This window comes from Protopterus annectens, chromosome 8.part0 (genome assembly GCF_019279795.1).
Source record: "Protopterus annectens isolate FY-2018-M chromosome 8.part0, PAN1.0, whole genome shotgun sequence".
Lineage (NCBI taxonomy): Eukaryota > Metazoa > Chordata > Ceratodontiformes > Protopteridae > Protopterus > Protopterus annectens.
Genome location: NC_056741.1, coordinates 478,509,175 through 478,532,836, shown reverse-complemented (window position 1 = coordinate 478,532,836; position 23,662 = coordinate 478,509,175). Strand labels below are relative to the sequence as shown.

At 36.8% G+C, this 23,662-nt stretch overlaps 1 protein-coding gene across 2 annotated transcripts in view; it reads right to left on the bottom strand.

Annotated features, from left to right (window-relative positions):
* LOC122808893 (renin binding protein) overlaps positions 1 to 23,662 on the bottom strand; it is a 1,087,318-nt gene that overhangs the window by 854,062 nt on the left and 209,594 nt on the right. For both annotated transcript variants that reach the window (XM_044080005.1, XM_044080006.1), the window contains exon 3: positions 6,410 to 6,519. The gene's annotated coding sequence lies outside the window, so the exon portion shown is untranslated. The remainder of the gene's footprint in view (positions 1 to 6,409; positions 6,520 to 23,662) is intronic.

Below are 23,662 nucleotides of genomic sequence, written 5' to 3'. Positions count from 1 at the left end.
ACCGACATGAGAATTTGTTGTAGTTAAGACAGTACCTTGTTTAAAAAGAAATGTCCGGTCAGTCCAGGCACTAAAACTAAAATCTTTTTTTGGAAGATGCCAAACTGGTAGCATAGTTGGTGTGTTTACTTCCGGACTTCTCCTGTAGATCGGTGTTGCCCAATAAGATCTCGCCAGGAAGTTCCGTTTGCAGTAAACCATTCAATCCTTGTTTCGGTGATAATGTAGATTTCTTCCTACAGTCTAATTGCTGGTTGCCAGGAGGTATACTAGCAGGATCTTTGGAACCCAGATTCAGTGAATTGTTTAACTGAGTCAACAAAAACAGTACCTGCTTAAACTCCCCACGTGTTACCGGAGCTTCATCTGATTCACATCTAAGTAGAAGTGGTGTCTCCTGAAAATTGGTCTGGTCCAATCCTTCAGCCATGGAAATGTAAACTGAGAAATAACTTCCAAGAAACCAAGGCAAATAAGATAAAAGATAATCACTTATAATGGACTATGTATTGTACCCAATGTGTGGAAAATATAAAATTGTTCTCCCAGTAATGCAAAAGCGATACCTTGATGACATCTGCCTATTGTGGAAAGGAACCCTGAGCAACTTTCTTGAGTTCATGAGTTATATTAATTGATTTATTGACCTGTTTGTTGTTCAATAAAGCTGCACTTTGTGCTTTTTGGTTCGGTTCTTCCTGTCTGTGGATTATCTTTTATCTTATTTGCCTTGGTTTCTTGGATGCTATTAAAAGATACAGAAAGCCACCTGTTGATTAACACCCCAAATTTGTAGAATATGGTTACTGAACTTTTTTTTTATTTTACAGCATAAGAACATTGTTTTAACTGCACTAACATAGTTCAAACGTAATTCCAAATTTCTGCAATGTTGTTCTCTCATTGCTTATATCTTGGCAAAAATAGACATAGGGCTATCCTGTCTACCTGGTTAATAAGTCAGTAAATATTATAAATAAACAAATAAATAAATTAATTAATTAATTAATAAACATAGGTATGTAAATAAAGGCAGAGAATGGACGAAGGTCATCAGATACAATTTAAGGTACTCACTTTTACCTAAAATGTTACCTAAAATTAAGATTGTATTTTTTGACAGAAAGAGTTGAGGACCACTGATACAGACCCCCTGAGTGGGTGCTGAGCTGTAAACTCATGGGGGTATTCAACAGGACATGGGGCAGCTGAAGGGGGTTGTGCAACCCATAGAGAGAGAAGGGAGTATATGGCAGAGGCACCCAAATGGATGGATTAGATAAACTATCTCCTGCTATCAGATTATATGCTATTATAAAACACAGCTTATCTTCATATTGCTTACAAGAACTCCCTTGAGTGAAATGAATATCACATAAATGGATATCTATGAATAAGAAAATAATCAATATAGTATATCTAATTCAGATAATTCAAAAACTGTTTTACTTTGTTAATAGAAAGAGTACTAAATGGAGAAGATGACAATGATTTTGATTCTTATACTATAGCCTCATAATACACCTCTTATATTAATTGTAAGGTTTTCTGCAAGACATTAACCAGGGGTTACCTGGGCTTATTCGTTTATTGTCTGGTGCCCACTTTATTCTGCTCAGGGTCACCAGGATGCCTGAACCTAACACAATAAGAAACAAATAGGTTCCAGAAGTTATTCTCATCAGGCCCCCAGCCTGTGGCAGGATGCATAACCACCCAAGTGTACCTACATTTTGTGGGAAATTTAGAAGATCACCAGTTTACTTATTGGTATGTTTTGATATATGAGAGGAGACCAGAGACTCTGGAAAAATCCCATCTGTAGACAAAAGAAACTATGGAACCTCTATAAATAATGCACTTCCACAAGGAAACAGATAGAGAACCAAGCACTCTGAGGCAGCAGCTTTAATCACTGCACCACTGTGAGACCTTGTTTGAGTTTGGAAATTATAACATAAATATCGTGAAAGAATGAATCTTTTAGATAAATCTTTTAAATGGCTAGCTCAGTATTACATGCTTTGTTCCAAATCAGTGGTAAAACTGGCAATTAACTGCAAAATTACAACTACACTAATAAGGAATATTTTTCTGGGAGGAATCATCTTGCAAGGATGTATTCCCAGAAGATGACTTTCAGAAACTAATTAGATTCTACATACTTGGATGATTAATACTGAATAAACCTCAATCAATATATTTAACACTTCTGCTGTATTAGCTGTACATGCACAAATTCCTTTGATCTCATAATAAAAATAGAGCTACCAAACATTATATTTGGCCATTTTTTTCAGTGACTAATATTGACAATATCCACTGAAAAAAAAATCAATCAAATGTAATTTTAGGGTATATAGTCATAATTTTTTTTAGCAATCAGTGTTTTAAGTATAGAAATGCATGAATAAAACTCAGGATAAGATATAATTGTCTAATCACCAATCACCACTATTGTCATTTGTGGATATGATTTCATATTATCTATAGATAGTACTCAATCATTTCCTCAGACCTTTTTAATGTGACCAAAAATTAAGTCACTAAGGCCATAAACATAACCCATTATTGACATTAACATCTATGGATGCATATATGTTTTTAGTTTTTACTATTCAACATGCAGTGGGATTATATTTGTTATGGAGGCAACAAAGTGTTTTGTATTTTGTATTTTGGTGCCATCTTTCTTAGAAAGCAAGATATTGCAGAAGATGCTGTATAACATGCCTTGCTCTTGGGTGCCACCCTCTCAAGGAAGTGAGGTCAGTTTTTTATGGTATTTAAAGGATGTGAGGTAGTGTATTTGTTTGATGATGTTTCTGTAGTATTGGAAATTAAAGTGCTTACTTTTAGTTTATTAAAATACCATTTTGTGGCTTTGGAGCAGTGTTTCTTCTTTTTGCAATGTTAAATAACAAGTTAAGATGTGAAATCATTGTTCTATTGTTATATATTAATAATGCTTTAAAGGAAACAAGTTCATCTTTATTTTACTGTTAATGACATCATATTTGATTGTAGTAGAGGAGACCTTTTTTGTCAGAGTATTGGATTAATGTGTTTTCTTGGATGGTTAGAGTATTCAAGCAAGAAGTATTAGACTCCATGGGGGCTAACAGGGATTTTAAAATCAAGATCAAATGTTTAATGATAATTATATTTTTTAGCTTTTTTGAGTGTCCACAATAGCGACTATTTTTTGTCTAATCAAACCTTCAAATGTTAATGTTCACATGATGATTACTAAGCAGTTCTTCAGTAACAGAGTGTCATTATCTATGAGAAGTAGAGGTATACTTTTGATCAGTAGGCCAAATTGAGTTTATCAACTGTATTTCCATAAATGTCAATGGATTAAATAATGGATGCAAGAGAGGTAACTTAAACAGATATTTGAAGTTGCTTATTTCTCAAGTTATTTTTTTTACAGGAAACAAACCTCAGGTTATTTTTTAACAGGAAACACACTTATTAACAGGAGACATAGAGAGGCTAAATACTAAAAACTACACTATGTTATATAGTTCACAATATAATGAAAAAGGGGGGTTGCTATATTATGAAGAAATTTGCGGCCTACGCTTAAGGTTATGGAAACATATCAAGATGATAAAGGGATGTTTTGTACTGTAACTATAACGAGGATATTAACTCTTATTAATTTGTATTGGATTCATGGAATAGGAATTAAAACAGTTGACCAACATCTAGAACAGGTAATTCAAAACTCAAAAGGCAATATCGTTCTAGCAGGAGACTTTAATTGCATATTGTCACCAAGTGATACTAACACGATAGGTAAAAGCAGAATGCAGGCATTTGCAAAGGCATTGTTAAAATGTACTGAATTGTTTCATCTTAGAGATATAAATGAATTTTCAGAACCAAATTCATTATTTTTTTACCAATTATTCCCATAGGCATGGAACACAATCCAGAATTGACAGAGTTTATATCTCTAATGACCTGACTGATACACTAGGCAAAGTCAAAACAGTAACCTATCAGCTTTCCGATCACAATGAAATTATCTTTCAGCTGTTTTTGAAATCTAATAATAATGTTAAAAATCTGAATATTGCCAGCATATACAACTTGTTTAAAAGAATTTAAGGACTTTTTTATAAAAGAGATCATTCCCTTTATAGAAATTAATAATATAGAAGATACTTCAGAAATTTATTTATGGGATGCACTAAAAGCATATCTTTTTGATAGAGTCACTAATTGGCTGTCAATTAAAAAAAAAACAATGGGACAAAGAATTACGTGAAATACAAGAAAACGTGATAAGTTAAAATCAGGAAATCAGACATATAAAGATAATAATATAGACAGATTAATAAGCTAAACAACAAATACTTAGAAATCTTAAACCATAAAACTAAAATCAACCTTGAGAAGTTTAATATGATTAACTTCTCTATTAACCCAAAATCTATGTGCAATTTTGCCACAAAAACAAACTTACTCGGTAAGTCCAATCACATAAAAGAAGTCTACTCACATAGGAAAGAAAGAAAAGTAACAGAAATAGAAGATATTCTAAAGGAATTCAAAGATTATTATAATAAAATCAATCAAAATAATATATTAACAGATCCATAAGAAATAATTAAAATATTTTTCAAAAAATATAAAAAATAAACTATTTGATGACAAATGAAATTAATTGATGAACCAATCTCTATGTCTGAACTTTAAACTCAAATTTCTAAAATGAAACCTAAAAAAGTATCACATAATGATGGAGTTATATCTGAACTTCATAAGCTGTTACCCAAAGAAGCCCTGGACATAGTAAACAAGTTTTTCTTCTATAGTCAAGGATCTAGCTAAAGTTCCTCCTTCCTGGAAATATACCCTTATCTCTCCAATTTTAAAAACTGACAAAGTTCCTACTGAATGCTCTTCATACAGGCCAGTTCACTTTTAAATGTAGATTCTAAATTGTTCATGGCTATTCATGCTAATAGATTAAAATATATTCTACCCTCCATGATTGACAAAGACCAAACTGACTTTATCTTAAACAGAAATACATATGACAATATTAAAAGAATAATCACAGTAATTGACTATGCAAATAAAACAAAAGGAAACAATATTGATGAGTCTTAATACTAATAATACTTTTGACTTGGTAAACTGGAAATATCTCTTGCTGGTTTTAGATGAATATAATCACTCAAATAACTTCACACATCTTATTAATCTTCTTTAATAATGATTGTTTTGCATATGTTAAAATAGGTACTTTTTCTGACTCTATACAAATTTTGAAAGGAACCAAACAAGGCTCTCCAATTTCACCTCTACTTTTTACCCTAATTATGGAACCATTTGATAATTTTCTCAGATAAAATATAGATATAAAAGGTATTAACATAAATGAGAATTTAAACTCTAAAATTCAACTGTTTGCTGATGACATCCTACTGATATTAAATGACAATTATAATTTTCTGCAGTGTTCTTAGCAATGGATGTATTTCAAAGAAAATCTGGTTTAACATTTAACGATGACAAAACAAAAATTCTACCTATAAATACAAATAAGAATAGAATCAAAAATAAATTCATTAAATATATTGTCAAAGAGAAGAAAATGAATTATTTAGGAATAATTCTAACAGATAACATTAAAGTGTATTGGCAACGCATGATTTGACTGTACTGTCTTCACACCTTATTGGAATAACATCAATCTCTTTTTGCAGGTGATTGTTGGAGATAAATTTGTTTTATCTAAATCACTAATCCTTTTTAACACTCCTAGTCTTATATATGTTAAAAAATGAAATACCACATTTTGTGGTCTATACTATCCATAGCAAGAAAGGTTATAACTCAGAATTGGAAGAATGAATCTACACCCTTCTTCAAATAATTTTTAAATATTGCAACTGAAGTCTGTCACCTGGAAATCATTAAAAGTAAGTCAGGAACAGCCAGGATTATCTCTTGCTAAAATGCATGGACAAAACTTAGAGATCTGTTTGACAAGCAAAAATAACTGCATTTTAAATTTAACGTAATGTATAATAACTTGAACGACTTGATTATTAATGGACACTCCTGTAAATAGTTGTTTTTTTTCTTTTGTGTGTGAGGGTTAGTTGATTTTTTTTTTTCATTTATTCTGTTCACCAATCTCTGAATGTAAATATTGTTGTGATTATTTTACAAATTGAAAATCCAATAAAAAACTTTAAATAAAATTTGCGGGCTGACTGGCTCTTCTAAAATGACTGCATATACTCTATTTACTCTTCCACATGTGATCCTCCAGGCTAAGGTTGAAAAAGATTCAGGCTAGACCATTTCAATTTCCAAGATAACAAATAAATTAAAAAATATGATACATATTTTATGATGCTTTTTAACCACTTTGACTTCTTACCTTTTTTTGCAATGATAAGTTCATTTGACCACAGGGAGTTCAATGCAGGGACTGGCCTCAGTGAAGCCAGTACTTGGGATTTTGCCCAGACCCACAGCTCATGTGATATCCTGCAGGAAGAAGACAAAACAAGATATAAGCAATCCTGGCAAAAGACAATTATAGATATACCTTTAGCCTGTGGCAAGACTGTTGTAGTTCAAAATGTTTTACTAACTGAGATAGCCATGTAGTCCTCCATTACAATGCTAACAATGTGACCAGTTTTCTCTTTTTTTAGGGAGAACAATATACTTGACTGCTATTCAAGTTTGTTTGTAAATTTGACCAAAATCATTGTAAACAGACATACTGTTTTCATTATGACATTCAGTGACTTTCATATGTTACACCCTCGATGTGCTTTGATGAGTAGTGTTATACCGTTCTGAAGGCATCATTTCCACTGTATAAAAAATACAGGTGAGAGACTCATGACACAACTGTTTGTTATGTACAAGTTAATGGCAAATAGAATTTAAGTAATGACTTGCTGGTGGCATAGAGGGCTAAAGCCATAACTAGGATCCAGAAGACCTAAATTCTATTAGCAGCTGGAGCAGTTAATGTCCCAGGCATGGGAGGATGAGTGTGCCTATTCTTGAAGGGGAGGGACAGTGAGAATAGTTGGTGGTTCTCTAAGATCCTGACAGAGGTCATAACATATAGAGAAACTGACAGATTTTGGGAAGGATAACAAGAAAGATGGGTGCACTCGGTGCCTGGGTTGGTATAGTTCCCAGGCCAGAACTTATTGCCATCCAGACTGCAGTGTAACTGTCTTGCTAAAATAAGTGGGATTAGTGCCACATCAGGGACATAACTCAACCATAAGAAATCCTTCTTTTGCAAGCAGCAGTGGTGGCTATTCAGTTTGCCTCCATACTCAGTTCTTATTGTTGCCAGCTCAGAAACACTGACAAATCCATTTGGAAGAATACAAATTCCAGGTATCTTGTGAAGAGTACTTAGGCCACACATGGCACAGGGAGAAGTTGTGGCTAGAAAACCCTAACTGTAAAATAAAGTATTGAATTCTGTCTTGAAACATCCCTTTAATCTTTTGTATTTTGCAAGAAGTAAGGGATGTTAAGCTCTAAAACTGAGATAAAATGCAGGTCTTATTATAACCACAAAATGTTATAGGGTTTTATATATATATATATATATATATATATGGATTTAGGACGTTTGATCGAAAGAGCAAACGTCCAAATCCATTAAGGGCGCGCATACTTATGTGAAAGTGTTTTCACCGAAGAAGCACTTTCGCGTAAGTATGTCTGTTGCCGAGGCCATACTATGGTACGGATAAGGGAAAATTTCATTTTCCCCAATGTAGTGCGGTCTCAGAGGGAGAATATTAAAGTGGGAGGGTGTGGGGGCACAAAACTACAGAAATGTTAATGTAGTGTTTTTTTTTTTTTTTATGAAAGCGCTTTTTCAATGAAAGAGCTTTCATTAAAGTGTGTTCAGTGGTTATGGATTCGGACATTTGATCTTTCGATCAAATGTCCTAGATAGATATATGTATATATGTGTATATATATAAATATATATATATATATATATATATATATATATATATATATATATATATATGGATCTAGGACGTTTGATCCCCCCTACTTTAATATTCTCCCTCCGAGACCACACTACAGTGAGGGAAAAGGGAATTTTCCCTTATCTGCACTGTAGTACGACCTCAGCAACAGGCATACTTACATGAAAGTGCTTCTTCAGTGAAAAGCACTTTTGCGTAAGTATGCTCACCCTTAATGGATTATATATATATGTTTATATCAAAAATACATCTGTCCATACCTAAACATATAGGGAAGTTGTCCTAGAAACACCTAAACAGATGCTTCTAGGTAGGAAAACTTCAGCTTCCACCTCCAAAAGAGCTTTTTCCTATATACTGGGGGAGGTTTGTGGACATGGAATCTAAACAGACCCTGTTCAAGGCTTCTGTAATTAAGTTCTTGGCCAAGAGCTGTGACCAAAAGATTTTCAGTGTTGTCATGGTAGTAACCCTGTAATGCATTGGTAGACACCAGCAGTGATGAAGCCATCAAGTTAAAGACAGGAGCCTTCTGAAGTATCCTGCTGGTGGGGTATCCAGACTCGATGGATAGGTATTGACTGGCCAAGACAAAACCAGCTTTGGCACTTGCAGAATCAAAGGCACACATGTGATGCCAGTTTTGGGAGGCTGTAGAAATGACTTTTAGATGGCCTCACATGGGTTCTGATAAATCCATCAGGTAGTGGGGCAGGATATTGTTCTTAGCAAGGGCAGAGAAAATGATAACCCTAAATAAGTATATATTAGAAGGTGTATAAAACTTTCAATAACTTCTAAACCTAGTGAATGCATCTTCCTTTGAGGAGGGCAATGCTAGTTGCACCTGAAGACTGTGAACATTTCTGTAAATCAAATCACTATGGAAAAAAGATTGGTCTGTGGTGACAAGGCTGCAGTAATGTATGAAATCCAGACAAAAATGCTGAAGTTGCTGGAGGTTGTTAGGAGGTAATGGTTAAAGAAGCTATTCAATGTTGTGTGGAAGAAGGGAACAATACTTCTGGACTGGCAAACTATCGAGTGGCAACTATCAAAAGTGGGACAGGTCGTGTTTCAGATGTTGATGGACCCCCCCCCCCAAGCTTTCCTGGAAAATCCTATGCTAGGGTGCTAGAGGAGAGGTTCCATCAGGCAAGTTATCCTTTATTAAGGAAGAGCAATGCAAGTTCAGCTTGACAATGGAACAGTGGATCAACTCTTTGTATTTTGTATACATGGGAAATGAATATGACTATGTAGTCTACAACAGCATAGGGTCCCTAGGCCATACTGAACAGATAAAAAATATGTCATCTGTGGTGGGTCATCTTATTACTGCTTGGAAGACAGCAGCAATATATTTAATTAAATGTAATATGGAAATATATTGTTTTTGCAGGGGGTTGTTTCTCCCTGCACCACATGATAAGGAGGCTTCACCCATACACCTGATCTCTAAATACACTACCACTAAAGTTACATCAACTCAGAGAAAAATGGAATAAGTACATTTTCCTTTCATCTGAGTTAGTGTAACCTCTGGGGTATTATTTGTTTAGATTGTGGGTGTCCAGGTAGGGATCCACTTTGGGAGTGCAGAGGTTCTCCTGTAAAACTGCTATAGAGTCCACTCTATCTACAGTTCTTTTTCTGTGGTTAGATCTCATGACAGAAAAACATGGTTTGTAGGTTGGGCAGTAGTAATTTGCTTTGATACTTCAGAGCAGGTCCATGCCATTTGCTCTCAGTACATGAAGAGTGACAGCTGTATCTGCATTCTCTTGGAAGTCAGATATGCCCATAGGTTCATTTGTACTTACCTAGCTATTGATCTATGAGGATCTTTAGAAGCTCAGCCATACATTCCCATGAAGTTTTGAACTCTTTTATTTCAAGTATGAATAACCCTGAGATGCTCAGAACATTTTCATGTTGCCCCTATCCATGAGTGATAAGGGTAATAAACCAAGGGTGAATTTGTGGCTACCCATCCATTCATCCAGATTACATTTGAATAGTGTAAGTGAAGTACTTTGCCTTATGTAGAGAGAAAGACAATTCCAAACAAGTGGTATTTTCTATGATACATATCTATCCCTCCCAATGCTCTATTTATGCTGCAAAGGAGATTTAGATTTCTTGGGTGCATGCCTCTGTCCCCATGGTACCTGCAAATGTGCGGTAGGTCTGACAGGAAAGGGACTATTAAGGCTCTGTGTGTGAGGCAGAGATTGCCAGACTGCCTCTCAGTAGCCTGTATAACACTGAGAAGCGGGACAAGGCTTTGAGATGGTCCACATGTGTTTTATGATTTAGGCTCTTGATTTTCTTAGTAAGAAAGCACTGTAGGCATGCAAGTTGTGTCAGATGTTTGGGAGGTACATACTGAGGAGTATGTTCAGTGATCAGCCTGATGAGTGCAGAATATTGTGGAATGATCACATCCCTGGACCTGGACACCATTCCCTTAATAATAAGTTGTGCAATAAAAATTCAAGGTGGGAACAGGTCTCCGCCTAGGCTGTGCCTTGCCTCCTATCCTATCTAAAACTTTCTTTGACATGATAGTGTGCAGCCAAGGTTTGGACAGTATCCATTCTGGGGGGAGTTAAGGGCTACATCTTTTTTGTTTGGAGATGACATTGTCCTCTTGACTTTGCAAGACTGTGATTTCTGGCAAGCACTACAATAGTTTGCTGCTAAGTGAGAAGAAAATTAGCATCTCCATGTCATGGTTCTTTCCCAGAAAAGAGTAGGCAAGTCCAAGCTCCACCATCTGAGAGGCTATTGGAGTAGAACTAAAGATACTTCTGATTGGGAGGGTTAGTAAAGGTCATTTAGGCATCCAGAGATGATGTTCCTGGAGATGTCTGTCAAAGAAGCTGTACCAGGCATTGCTCATAGGTAGAAGACACCAGAGCTACCTCAGAACATGTGAGAGAGGATATAGCACTCACCCTCCATGGGAATCCCTTTCTATCCTGTGGGATGAGGTGATAAGGAAGACTAGTCTGCCCTGTCCTGCATGCTTCACCTGAGACCCTCTCAGATGACTGAGGTACTGTGAAAATACTTGTAGTTTGCTTATATATACTTTGGACTGGATTATGGTATTATTATAGTTTATTCGCATTTTGAGCTTCCAGCATGGTGAAAGGAGATTTTGTCAATAGGGATAACTGCAAGTAGGGGTAAAAACAAATTTGCAAGAGGGGGATGGAATTTACTGAAGTAAAATGGCAAAGGAACCAAGGTATTAAGAACAAATAACTAGAGAGGGAAAGATAATAGAGTGGGATGAGGTCGGGAAGATGTCAACTGCAGGCTAGAGATTGCCTTCCCTACCAGGGATAGATATCAGAGTATAGGCAAGGAGAAAGGGATAGGGGGATCTTAAGTGAAAGGCCTGCTCTGGTGAAGTTTTTAACTGAATGTAGAGCAGAAGCTGATGTTAAAAATGGGATAATTAGTAGGGCATATAAAATATATAAGAATCAATCAAAGAAGGTTAGAAAAAAATTGAGAAAAGAGACTTGAAAAGCAATTTACAAGAGAACAATGGAGGAACATATGTACAGCTCCCAAGTATGCAACAAAGTCCAGAAGGTTTAGGATCTTTGCTTGGAAGTATTTGCATATGTATTTTATACCCCAAGCAAACTTTAAACAAATTTTTCTCAGGTAGATAGCAAATGTTAGGGGTGTGATGGGAAAGAAAAAGGTAACTGGGAAAATATGTTTTGGGAGTGTAATGAGTTGGCAGATTTTAAAAATTCCTTACAGAATACTCTGTCAGAAATACTGGTTTAGCAAATGAATGTAACTAAGGAAATGATTTTTTGAGCTGGAATACAGGATCTGAATGGTCTAGACATAGTAAGGCCTTATAAAGTTGGCTGCCAATAAAAGCAATTGCTAGAAAATGGAAATTAAGGGGAATCTTAAGTGAAAGACCTGCTCTGGCGAAGTTTTTAACTGAATCTAGAACAGAAGCTGCTGTTAAAATGGGATAATTAGTAGGGCCTATAAAATATTGGATCATAACTAAGAATCAATCAAAGGAGGTTAGAAAAGATTGAGAAAAGAGACTTGAAAAGCAATTTACAAGCGAACAACGGGGCAACAAATGTACAGCTCCCAAGTATGCAACAAGGTCCTGAAGGTTTGTTTTAGATCTTTGCTTGGAAGTATTTGCATATGCATTTTATACCCCATGCAGACTTTAAATATTGTTTTTCTCAGGTAGATAGCAATTGTTAGGGGTGTGATGGGGAAGAAAAAGGTAACTGGGAAAATATGTTTTGGGAGTGTAATGAGTTGGCAGAGTTGAAAAATTCCTTACAGAATACTCTGTCAGAAATACTGGTTTAGCAAATTAATGTAACAAAGGAAATGATTTTTTGAGCTGAATTACAGGATCTGAATGGTCTAGACATATTAAGTTGGCTGCCAACCAAAGCAATTGCTAGGAAATGGAAATTAGTGTTTAAACCAAATTTACTTGAAGTGCTTAATAATATAAAAGGGAAAAAAGAACTAGATGAGGGTTATTTAGAAAAGGAAAGGAGCAAATTACACAGAAATAAAATAAATGGAAATTCTGGGACTGATACATGCAGAATAATGTTCAGGAGGAGGATGAAGAGGAGTGAGGTTCAAGGGAAGGCAGGAGTTCAGAAATGCATGCAATGCTGGACTAATGATAGAGACAAAGAAAGAAAGAAAGAAAAGAAAATATATGTGACGAATGAAGTGTGTAAATGGAAATGTTAATATAGTTTGTTTTTTGTTCTGCTCATGTATGTCTGCCTATGTCTTGATTGATAATTTTATAAAAATATTTAAACAAAGATATGCATCTAAAATCCCTTTCTCTCCTTATTTCTTGAACTCCACCCCTGCTTCATCATCACTCATTTCCACTTTGAATTGTAACCTTCTGCTTATGTTATGGTTTTGAGCCTTAACTATGTAGCTTTAAAATATCCTTTCATATCAGGTAATCCTAAACCACTTGTTTTATTGGGAAGACCAACTTACTGATTACTTTAGTTAAAGAGAAACAAGTTTATTTTCTTTAAAATTATATTTTCTGACTGGCTAGTCAGACCATGCATTGTGGTAGCATAGACTCCCACCAGTGCAAGCACACACACACACACACACACACACACACACACACACACACACACACACACACACACACACACACACACACACACACACACACACACATTAATTTAGATGCAATCACACCCCAACAGGAACATATACACTTGTATATGCATGCATCAACAAAACAGTAAAACACGATGCCTGGAAAGGATAAACCACCTGGAATGCAGCAACAAAGTATATCTTCCAAACAAATACAAATTCCAAGTAGCCCAAAGCAAATGGATAAAAAAAACTGATTTTAACGACAAGATAAACAGTAGCTAAGCGCTTTCGTGGTAATCTTCATAATATATATAAAAATGTACAAAATCGACATATATACAAATTACAATGTATTCAATTATGCCCTAACACTGTATAGAAATATGTAATTAATCAAATAAAACATGATATTTTTTTATATGTAAATGTCAGTCTTTTTACTCTGGTACTCCATGGTGGTGCAGCAGTTAGCGTTGTCACCTCACAGCAAGAGGTTCTCTGGTTCGATTCTCAGCTGGGGTGCCTTCTGTGTTGAGTCTGCATGTCCTCCCTGTGGTCACGTGGGTTTCCTCCAGGTGCTCCAGTTTCCTCCCACATCCCAAAGACATGCAGTAGGTGGATTGGACACTCTAAATTGGCCCTAGGTGTGAGTGTGCGTGTGTATGCCTTTTGTGGAAGGTTGGGTACCGGGCTGGCAAATCGACACCATATAACTCCACTGCCAATCATGGGCAGACAGATGATCCGCTGTGGCGACCCCTAACCGGGAAAAGCCGAAAGAAGAAGACTTATGTCTGCTATTTTTCCTTTAAGCTCTATTGTGCTGCTACTATGGTATTCAATTTGTTCAGATGCACTTTGAATTGATTGGTTGCTTTTTGTTTTATAATTGATGCAATCTGAGTTGTATGGTAGATCGGATGAAGCTTATCGCGAAAGTGCTTTTCTACTGTTTATCTTGTCATTAAAATCAGTTTGTTTTTATCCATTTGCTTTGGACTACTTGGAATTCATATTTGTTTGGAAGATATACTAGTATATGCATATACACACAGGTACACATACGGAGACACGTCTCCAAAATTTTTACCTGTAGTAGTAGTAAGAGATGGGACTACTCCTGTAGGAGTGAATGGGTGAACATCATCAAAAGATAACACTCACTAGAAAAAAACTAACTCCCGGAATTGATCTGAAGTCAGTCAGGAGCCATCTCCATGTCTGGGGGAGAGCAAATGACACCTTTGCATTAGCTACTTCCCCAGGCTACCTCAGTAACATGCAGCTTCCCCAATGAGACCAGTCACCTCACAATAGTCACCAGTAGGAGCTCAGTGTAGTAGGCCAGTGGTCTCAGAAGTGGAAAGGCTTACAGATATGTGGAAACCTTCTGAGTTAAGTCTTACACATCACAGTAAGCTCTTCTGAATCCTTTCCATGGTGCATATTTTAGTTTTGAGATGGGGCTATATTATGACATGTCATTGCCCATTACCTGTGATCAAACAGCAGATATGGTCAGTCACTCTCATCCACAGACTGCCTCAATACCCTGTCTTTATAACCATTTTGTGGACTATACACCTCGAGTATCTGACTGTAAACAAGGGTAGCCTTCAGTTAAATTCAGCCCTAGGCAAATGACCCACCCTCGCACACTGCCCAATACTGCACTTCAGTGGTACCCCTCCCTTGTCTCTCCCCCCTCCATTATGCCCCCATACCACTCAGATTCACCACTTTGTTGTTTTTTCACTTCGTCTTCCTGTTTAGCTACTTTCATAATTTCAGCACACCCTAACTAGCCAAGACTTCACTATAATAAATGAGGAGGACGTAGCTGAATTAACTTGAGGGTCTAGGGACCACTAGGCCTCCAGAAGTTATAGGGTTCTAGATGCTCTGACATGCATCTTATGACATTTTTTACAACCTTTTCATCCGGTGATGGCCTAAACAAAAATCATAAGTAAGGAAAGAATTTCAGTCTTATTTTTTTTTTCCTTTCTAGGAAAAAATTGTATTTACAGCTTAATGTTCAAAGCTAATAAAGTATTAGTAGCCTATAAACTGAGATGACAAATAACTGGAAGGATATATAAATCCTATCTGGGAAAAGTGCCTGCCTCCCTATCCCTTCAAAAAAATAGTTACCGTTTTTGTTCTCCTCTGGTGTTAGATTGAGATGAAAGTAAAATCACAAATGGCCACAGGCATACATTAGGCACTTGAGGGTCTGGGAGAAGAAATCATTGCACCTGGATAAAACCTTCAGACGTACAGGAAGCACATGCAGACTTCTCACAGAATGAATATTGTGATCAAATGAATAATTAAATACACACCTACCACACAGATTCATGAACGCCTACACTAAGTTTACACCATTTTGAGTGAAAAGACAACGCAAGCATAACTCACACCTTCTTCCTTCTAATTTTATTTTTTCTACTGATTTTCTTGCAGCCTTAATTATTGAGGGGGATTCATAAATGTTACCACAAAGTGTAGACAATGTGTACACTTAGTGCAATCTTTCTGAGTGACTAGAAAGTACAAGTAATGTGGTAGGGATGTTCTTGAATACTAGAACGTGTACACAGTGTAGGCTTTGATGAATCTGGCCTAGGAATGTATTAGCTAACTGCTGTCAAAATATAGTGTGTACCCCCTCCCCCCACATACCTCTCAACATCTTATTTCAAGAATTAAGAAGGAAGCTAAAAAATAATAGGATAAAAACACCAAAGTCAGCAAAAGAGATTTCTCTTAAATATTTAGAAAGCTGTTAAAATAACAAGCTTTAAATAGACATGCTTTTTATGAATGGCATTAAGCCTAAAACTCAAATATCTGTCACTATTTAGTAACCAGTTCTCATTTATTGCCAGGAAAAAAAAAACAAATGTTATGAGGAGCAGACCCAACTATGACACAAAATCACAGACATTCGGTGAAATCCATAACAGTTAAAAGCATGAATACCCTCAACCCCCAAACACACATACACACAAAATAAAAATAAATTAATAAATACATAAGTAATGGTCCTTGAATTCATTTAACCTTTCTGTTGTCAGAGTCACCTTTACATAAGTTCACACACACAGGCAATCAAATGAATGAATAAATATTTTAATAATGGTCCATGAATTTATTTCTTGCTCACGAGCAGTAAGGATCACTGTACTTCATATCTAACTAGCAACCTAGCAATTCACTTTCCCCACACAGTTGTTATTCAAAAGAAGATCATAGAGTCCCTGGGTACTATTCCCCTTGTAACCCACTATATATGTACCTGAAACCATGGCTCTACCCTTTTCTACTCTATGTGTAGCTAGCTTGACAGAAATGGGCATCTTGAGACAATGCAGAAATGTTATTTTGTTTTTACTGACAACCACTTTATTCTTAAACAATATGATACAATATGAGAGCAATGAAGTTATATATTGTCTCCGTAGTCAAGATTCTCACAACCACTACAAATAACAAACAGTTTTTTTTTAAACAAGAAACATATTTATTAAATTATCTCATATGACATAGGCAATCATACATTTATATAAATGAAAGCAAACCATACTGACATAATTTTAGTTGCAAACATTATACATCTCAAACCATACTGACATAATTTTAGTTGCAAACATGATACGTCACTTATAATCTATCCAGTCATTGTCAGTTGAACATTACATAGCTCATTCAAGTCATGCCCTCTTTTAAACCTTTTTCCTCCTCTGCATGTATTGTTCCAAAATTTGTTTCTGTGTAATTTGCTCCTCCCTTTTCTAAAGATCCCAGTTCCAGCTGCTTTATCTCTGTTACTATATTCACTACTTCTAGTACAGTAGTTTACACTTTGATTTCCATTTTCTAGTAATTGATTTTTTGGCAGCCACCATAATTAGACTCAGCAAGGTCTTATTATGTCTAGGCAATTCTGATTCTGTTTCATAGCTCAAAAAATCATTTCCTTAGCTACACCAGTTTTCTCACCCAGGATCTCTGACAGAGTACTCTGTAGGGAATCTTTCATGTCTGCCAGCTCATTTCACTCCCAGAAAATATGTTCCCAGTTACCTCTTTCTTCCCCAGAACACCTCCAACATTTGCTGTCTACCCGAGGAAAATTTTTTTGGAGTCTACTTGGGGTATAAAAATACGTATGTAAACACTTTTAAGCAAATATCCTAAATCTTCTAGACTTTGTAGCATATTGAGAAACATACATATATCCACCTAGTTGTTTCTTTGTGAATTGCTTATCCAATCTTCAAATACCAAACAGGTTGTCAGAAACATACAACACTACACTGTTCCTGACACAAACACTATAGGACAAGCACACACACCTATATATGCTGAGGCTGTTAAAAGTAATCAGTCCAAGGCAAATCCTCAAAATCCTCCCAGATGCAGTAGTTACAATAAGTATCATCAGCGACCTCAAAAACACACTGCCAAAGCTACGCTCACCATGACATATGCAACTTGAACTCACATTGTCTCTATGTCTAAGTCCGTAAAGCAGACCATTACACAATGCAACATCCTGGTCATAGAAGACTCCATTGTGAGACACATCAATGCCCCATTCAACAGGGTGACCAGGGAGAGGGTTATGGTCAATTGCCTATTGGGGCCAGGATCTGCACTCAGGTCACTGAACCACAAGCATAGCTCTCAGTTGTCCAAAATTTCATTGGAACACCCATTTTTATGCTTAAATAAGCTTAATCTCCCGATTGCCCAGTTTGGATAAAGCAACCTCTGCTCTGGCTGTAAATGTCTTAGGCAATCAGGGCATGGCTTTACTTCATCTCATTTGCATGCTGCTGGCCATTTTCTTCATTTCTTGTTTCTTATATGCAGAAGTGAGGACCTGATGTGCTTTTGGGTTTACCTTTATATTACCAAGAATGACAACTACGAACGCACTATTGTGTGACTTTAAAATAAAATCAAACGTCGAACATCACCAAAGTTCGAAAATCAAAATCTGGAAAACCAGATACAATGATTTTCAAACCACAAATTATACTACACATAGTTATGCAGGGGGGCAAGCCCCCCCGTACCCCCCTACTTTAATATACTAACTCTAAGATCGCACTACAGTGAGGGGAAAGGGTTAATTTCCCGATCCCCGCTATAGTGCGATCTGCACCTGAAATACCGACTCTGCAATGAGCGAATACCAATGTGCATTCACGCATTGCAAATTTGGACCATTTTTTTTGACATTCTGTGATTTTGAAAATGCACTTTCGACCTTCTTGGGATTGAACTTGTGCATATCAGTAATATAAAGGTAAACCGTGCTTTTGATCTTCAATTAGATCCACTCAGTCTACATATAAGCAGGGCAGGATGGAGGAGCCTTGAGTTTATGAGAATTGTTGTGTGATTCTACTGTAGCTGCTGATCTATGAGAAAAAGAACAGGAGAGTGAGCAGGAATGAGAAGAAGCCTAAAGGAAGCATTCAACACTGTAGCACCTGAGAAGAAACTCGAAGGAAGGATTCAGTACTGCCTGCAATGTTTACCTTATTTGCACTCATTTTGGGAAGTTTATTTTGCTTAAGATAAGTTTAACCTTTAAATTTTGGCAAATTGCTGAGGAGAGTACTTTATTTTCACATCAACCACAATATCTAAAATCTGTTCCTATGTTTGGTTCTTTGTCTCCCCCCCCCCCATTGTTTATGGTTTATCCAGATTGCATCTACTATGAAGAGGTTGATATGTATAGGTCCTTATTTTTGGTCTGCTCCTCATAAAATTTGTTGTTTTCTGGCAAATCAGTGACTGATGTAGACATTCCAGTTTCTGACTTTGATATCCTTCAGAAAATACATGCTAACATATATCCTGTTGTTCCAGCATTTTTCTAAACAATATTTAAAATCTGTCCCTGTATTTGAGGCCTTTGTCCCCCCATTAGTTTATGTTTTGTCCAGATTTCTTGTGATAAGAGGTTGAGAGGTGTGTGCCACCCTGTCCAGATTTTGCTTTATCTTATTATATGCCCAGAAAATGCCCACTTACGTATTTTAGGAAGTGATCAAAGTTGTAACTTATGGCAATGCACAAGAATAAGTATTTTAACTAGTATATCCTTCAGAAATTGCATGTTACTAAAAAACTGTTCTACCAACCTAAGTATAAGAGCAGCACTGAAAATGTGACCCTCTGATTTTGGCCTTTTGACCCCAAAAAATGTTTGCCTCTTTCCCAGTTGTCTGAATATTGCAAGTTAAGGTATGATAATGCTGCAGTGAATACCAAGTGCAGAGAATTCTACAAAATGGCCAGATTTTCTCATTACCTTGGTCTATCCTAATCATCCATGTTCACACTTGTATTCACTGTGAGGTTCATTTTAGCTGAGTAATGATTAATCTAAAGCTGTGCTGTAAAATAGTCATGTGCTGTAAAATAGTCATGATTTGCAATATTGAGCTTTTTGTTGGATGCATTATGAATCATTTATAATAATGAGCTTTTTCCTGGATATATTATGAATAATCTGCAATAATGAGCTTTTTCTTTGACGCGTTATGAATCATTTGCAATAATGCTCATTCAGATTTTATGCCCACATATATAGTTAGGATTACTATCAATACCACGAGATTCACAACCGGGAACAATGATGTCCCTGATGCATTTCATCGACCTCATGAATATTAATGAGGCTGAATAATTGACTAATAACATCGACAATCCGTTTTCAATGTTAATGTCGACAGTTACTATTTCCAGACATACTTCATGTCCCTGCCTTGTTGATGATCTTCTGAACTGATGCTAGCTTGACTGTCGACATTCCGAATGTCACTCCTACCATGTTAGAACAGGTGCCTGGCATTGAACTGACTTTCTGCCTTTTGATAGTAAACCATATTCATATGTATTAAATTGGATTAGCAAATTGCACATGGTTACAGAGGTTTCTGGCTTCTTTTCTCATCCTTTATCTGAACCATTACAGTTATTTTCTTAAACTAATGCCTGAATCACACAACAGCATGGTAAAAGCCACAGTGGAAGTGGGTGCAACTTACATTGTTAGAGTGCAGCAACTCAGAAGTATAAGAAATTCTGATTAATGTTTGCCATCAAACAAGCTTCTTTTTACTGTATACTTCTTGGTACAATTGTCACCTTGAAGATTTTCTAATTACACCCTCCTTTCTCCAAAGATGTTTCCTCTGAGAAGAAAAAGAAGAAGAAGTGAATAACTACATTTGAAAGCAGCTGGAAGGTCAGCTTTGACTGGGTAATGGGAAGGAGGCATGGCCCTGGATATGCTTTTTGCAACATGTGTGCTACCAATATTAATGTTGGATATGGAGTGAGAAATGATCTGCAATGACACATGGACACTGAAAACCACAAGATATGCACCAAGCATACGACTGGGAGGAAGGTAACAGAAATGTTTGTCACTCAGCAAACCAACTCTAAAGTATTGGAGGCTAAAGTAGTCTTTATGAGTCTCCTTGCTGAATACAAGCTGCCCTTTATGACTGGGGACCATTTCTTGAAGCTCATGAAGAGGTTCTGTATGGATCCAGAGGTGGTGCAAAAAATGACCTGTGGACCAACAAAGGCTGCTTGCATTGTAAAGGATATAATGTGGCCAAAGTATCAGCAGGACATTGCAAAACTGTGCCAGAAAGTGCCATTTTGTATATACCTCGAACAGAGTACACATATAGGGGAATGACAAACTGTTTTTAATTTTACTTTTTTTTTTGACCATGCCAGTGTTAAAAATGTTAAGTTCCTCAACATGCTTGCATGTGTCAGTGGAACTGGCCAAGCCATTTATGATTGTATAATTGAGACTCTGAGCAAGTTTGACATTCCTGTGAGCAGCATGGTGGCTTATACTTTGGACAATGCTGCATCCATGATTGTTAAACAGAATTGTGCACTATCCAGACTAAAAGAACGCACAAAAGTGAAAGTCACATTGCAGATTTATGCACTAAATCTGCTATAAAGGCAATGGCTATACTTGTGGAGGAATTGATATCTGAAATCTGTTGTCACTTTTTCATTGCACAGTGTCAGCAGAAACTTAAAGAGTTTGCACAGTTTGTCGATACTGAACACCTCAAAATTACAAGATATGCTCCCACTTGATGACCTTGCTTCATGTTCTGTGAACCATGGTCTGTCAAAATGAAGGTCACAGCTGAGTGATTGCAGAGCCATGACATTAAGCTAACATTGCTGTTCCCGCAGTATCCAATCAAACCACTGCAGAATTTCAGTGCGCAAATGCAAGGTAGAGAAAGTGAATTGCTCACCTTGCATAATGATATGCAGCAAGTATTACAGGCATATGCTAGTAGGGAACTCAAACCACCAATTGCAAGGCAGTTTCTGGGCAATGTAACTACTATTGATTCAGTTCTTGAACTGCAAAACAACATCCTGCCAGACAATGAAATCCGTATTGGTTTAATGCTAAAACATATTTGGATGACAATATGGATGACATCAGGGGCACAAGAGTAGAACAGAAACTTTTCAAAAGAGCCAAGCAGTTTTACTTTGCAGTCCTACTCAAAACAAAATAAACATTTCCCTGCCAGAGATCCTCTGCTGCAGGACATGGCTATTTTATTAGATCCAGCTATGAAACTGCAGCTTTCTTCTATGACTATTGCAGATATTGGCACTCGTCTTGGTTTTTGTTATTCATGAGTGGAGCACTGCAAACTGATTGATGAATTTTCAGTGAGTCAGATGACTGAGTGGTCAGACACATCTAATTTCTTAAAGTACTGGTCCATGGTGCTTGGTAGCCCTGCAAAAGAAGACCTGCCAACCTTCCAAAAACTAATGCAAACTGTCCTCAGGTTGCTGCACTCAAACAGTGAAGCAGAACAAGCATTTAACATGGTTCACAAAGTCAAAACTGAGCTCAGACAGTCACTTGGCCTAAAAGCATTAAATGCTTTATTAGCAATAAAAATGAATGAGGACAATGACTGGTCCTGCGTGAAACATTTGAAGGAAATGCTGGAAGCAGCAAGAAAAGCAACAGCTGCTTATGACAAAGAACATTCTAGAACATCACTTACAGAAATTCAGTCTGCCTGCCAAGACGCTGAAGTTGAGTAAGTGTTTTAGTTTGATATGACAGTGGGGGGAATGATGTGTAGACCTGTAGCCAATAGTCTGAGTAGTGAATAGTCTGAATGTGAATTGCCTTATTGTGTGTATTGTTTCCATTTTAAGTGTATATTTCTGTTTTGCAAATGTTTAAATACCTGTTTTAATGAAACTAATTGTCTTTGGTCAGGTGTGAGGGTGAGTGAGTGTGTATTACCTGAATTTTTTACAGTTGTCTGAAAATAAGAATAATCCCACATTACGAGTGTGTCTGAGTATGTAAAGAACTATTTTTAATAAATGATCTAAAATGATGCCCTGTCTTTGTGTAAATAAAGACAAATAAATCCCTCAGAGCCACACGCTCCAGGGAGCTAAACCTTGTCATCACAATGAACAAAACATGCTGGAGGGATAGGTTCCTGACCCAGAGACCCCCCATACTCTGGAATAGACTGCCCATACATGTCAAGCAGAGCATCTCCTTGGCCCTCTTCAAAAGGAACCTTGATGATTGGATGGGAGATAGGAAATTCACCCCGGGGATCACGTCAGTCGCCCTGCTAGACAAGGATCCAGAGAAGTAAATATTGTGGGAAGAAATATCCAGGGAATTGTTATGGCTAGGCTTGTATAGGCCCTAAGGCCAATAGCCTAGTACCAACCTATGAACCTATGAATTGAACATGTGTGGGCATGTCTGTTAATGTGCTTACTTGAATATACTGTACATTATGTTAATTAGGTGTCCCTCATTGTACCTGATTTTAAGGTCTTTTGTTCCTGATTCTCTCCTCTGCTGGTTGAGAGTTATGATCACAAGTACCAGTATGACTCAGTCAAAGTCCATGTGGAAGCAAATGATCTGAGCCATACCTTCCTGGACTATATGAAGAGAGCCGTAATGAGCTTTCTGTGTCCCAGGTCAGTATGAACCTAGCATTGAGAGGCAGTCTACTTTCTTCAAGGTTGATGTCACAATGCAAACAAAAAATAATTGATTTTAATAATTGTGTTAGTTTTTCATGACATTCAAAGGGAGTACAATATTTGTCAGCCTGTGAGGATAGGGTCAACAGACCACAATGCTTCACCAGGAATGGTTTCTACATGTCCCATCTAGGTGTTTGAATATTGGCTAAAACCTTGTCCACTTCCACAGTGCCTTTTTTTAGCCTTTACCAACCTGATAAACCATCAGACACAGCTAAACCAACCCATAACATTCTAAAGTGATACTGCTCAATGCCAGGGGTCTAAACAAAATGTTCCACTCCCTGCAAGTCCTCCTCACCCTGAAGAATGTAGATGTCTGTGTAGTTACTGAGACATCATTTAAGGGCATG